Source organism: Galeopterus variegatus, unplaced genomic scaffold, assembly GCF_000696425.1.
Source record: "Galeopterus variegatus unplaced genomic scaffold, G_variegatus-3.0.2 Scaffold4039, whole genome shotgun sequence".
In the NCBI taxonomy this organism is placed as follows: Eukaryota; Metazoa; Chordata; class Mammalia; order Dermoptera; family Cynocephalidae; genus Galeopterus; species Galeopterus variegatus.
This window is the reverse complement of record NW_007730150.1, coordinates 141,128-143,497: the sequence shown is the minus strand read 5'-3', so window position 1 is coordinate 143,497 and position 2,370 is coordinate 141,128.

The following is a 2,370-nucleotide window of genomic DNA, read 5'->3' as shown; positions in this document are numbered from 1 at the left end:
AATAAAACTAACCAATGTTTAAGTTTACTATCTGATTAATTTTTTTTTTTTTTTTTGTCTTTTTCCATGTCCGGCAACGGATCGCAACCCTCAGTGTCGCCCCCGTACTGGACCGGCAACGGGATCGCAACCCTTGGTGTTGCTCCCGCGCCTCGCTCAGCCAGTGAGCGGGAACTGGTCTGTATGTGGGATCCGAACCCTCGGGCGGGAGCGCTGCCGCACTTCCCAAGCGGCGCACTATCCAGTGCACCACCGGGCCGGCCCAACTATCTGATTAATTTTGATAAACGTCTACAGTCATGTAACCATCACCACAATCGAAATCATTTCCATCACTCCTAAAAGTTTCTTTATACCTCTTTGTAGGCAATGTCATTCCACCCTTATCCCAACTCCTGACCATCACTTACCTGCTTTCTATTACTGTAGTTTTGCCTTTTCTAGAATTTCATAGTGGACTCATACAATATGTAGTCTTTTGTGTCTGGTTTCTTTCACTTAGCATGATAAGGCTTTTGAGATCTATCCATGTATTAATAGCTTGTTTCCTTTTATTGCCGGACAGGATTCCACTACATAGATATTCTATAATTATTCATTCCAGTTGATGAACATTCGGGTTGTTTCTGGTTTTGGACTATTACAAATAAAGCTGCTATGAACATTTGTGTCCATATGTCTTTGTACATATGTTTTTATTTCTCTTGGGTAAATACCTAGGGGTGTAATTACTGAATTGTATGGTACAAGAAATTGCCAAGTTGTTTTCTAACAAGGTCTTAGCATTTTGCATTCTCACCAGCAAAGAGTGAGAGTTCCAGGTGCCCCATTATCTGCACCAACACTTGTTATAGTTGGCCTTTTTAATTTTAGTCATTCTAGTAGATGTGTAATATTATTTCATTGTGTTTTCATTTGCATTTTCTTAATACCTAATGATGTTGCACAGCTTTTTGTGTGCTTAATTGCCATCCATATGTCTTCTTTGGTGAAGTGGCTGTTCGAGTATTTTGCCCAATTTTTAAAATTGGTTTGTTTGTCTTATTATTGAGTTTAAAGTGTTCTTTATATGTTCAAGATTGTCAGATATTTGTTTTGAAAATATCTTCTCCCAGTCTCTGGCTTGACTCTTCATTTTGTTAACAGTGTCTTTTCAAGACCAAAAGTTTTAATGTTCATAAGGTTCATTGTCAATTCTTTAATGGGTCATGATTTTTGTGTTCTATCAAGATCCCAAAGATTTTCTGCTATATTTTCTCCTATAAGTATTATGGTTTTAGCTCTTACATTTATCTGACCTAATTTTTACATATACCTCTAAACTTAATAACTGTTCAAAAAGAATAGGCACGGAAACTGGAAAGGGTGAAAGCATTCAGCCATTGATAAGATACATCATCGTTCTCATCAGAGTGCAGGTTTGAAGTGGCATTTCAGAGAAAACGTCTCACTTGCTTGTGATATGATGACTTTCTTGATTTAAATTTCTATTTCTCAACGAGAGAGCAAAACCAACGTGACCGGCCAGTGTTCAGTAATAAGTGCCTTCGTCTGGAATGTGCTTTCTCCTTAGAAGTGAAGGAAGGAAAACTTTATGGGAGTTGATAACACTTGTGGCTCTCGTCCAAAACGTTGTTTGCGCCTCTGCCCTTTCACATTAGATTGAATTTTCAAAATTCATCAGTCCCCACTAGACTGCAAGCAGTTGAAAGTCAGGATCTATGCCCTGTTCTGTATCCCAGTGTCTGAGATGTAATTCAACAAATGCTTTCGGAATGAACGGAGGAATTCCTGGTCTGCTGATCGGCTGGTGCATGGAAGGTACCGGGCAGTATGGTGCCGTTTCAGTGTCCACACCTCATGGGCTTGGAATCGTGTTCCTTTAAAGCCATCTCAGTGCTCCTACTGTTTAGCACAGTGCCTGGCAAGCAGTAGGGAACAAAAGGCAAACCGAGAAAGGTAAAGAAATTTATACAAAATCCCAAACACCACCACGTATGACGTGAAGCAGGGAAACTGGGCAACCTTCAGGCGTAACATACGGGCGAAAATATTCTGGATATAATTCCAATTCCTCCTGGGCCAACTCTACGGGCTAAATCTTTCTCTCGAATTTTTGTGGCTCGTGTGAAACCACGCTTCCCTAGTAGAAAAACGTCATGAAGACTAAACCCCTGAATCTGGGGGATTTAGGGGATTCAGAGCGCACTGCCTGAGGGCGCAACAGCCCCGGTCGCCTAGCAACGGTGGATCGATCGCTCGGCGCTCGACACGATCGGGCAGGATTGCGATGCGGCGCTCCGACCCCCAGCCTCTGGCAGCCCGCCCGGCTCGGACTGCGTCCCCGAGGTGCGCACGCGCAGAGGGGCG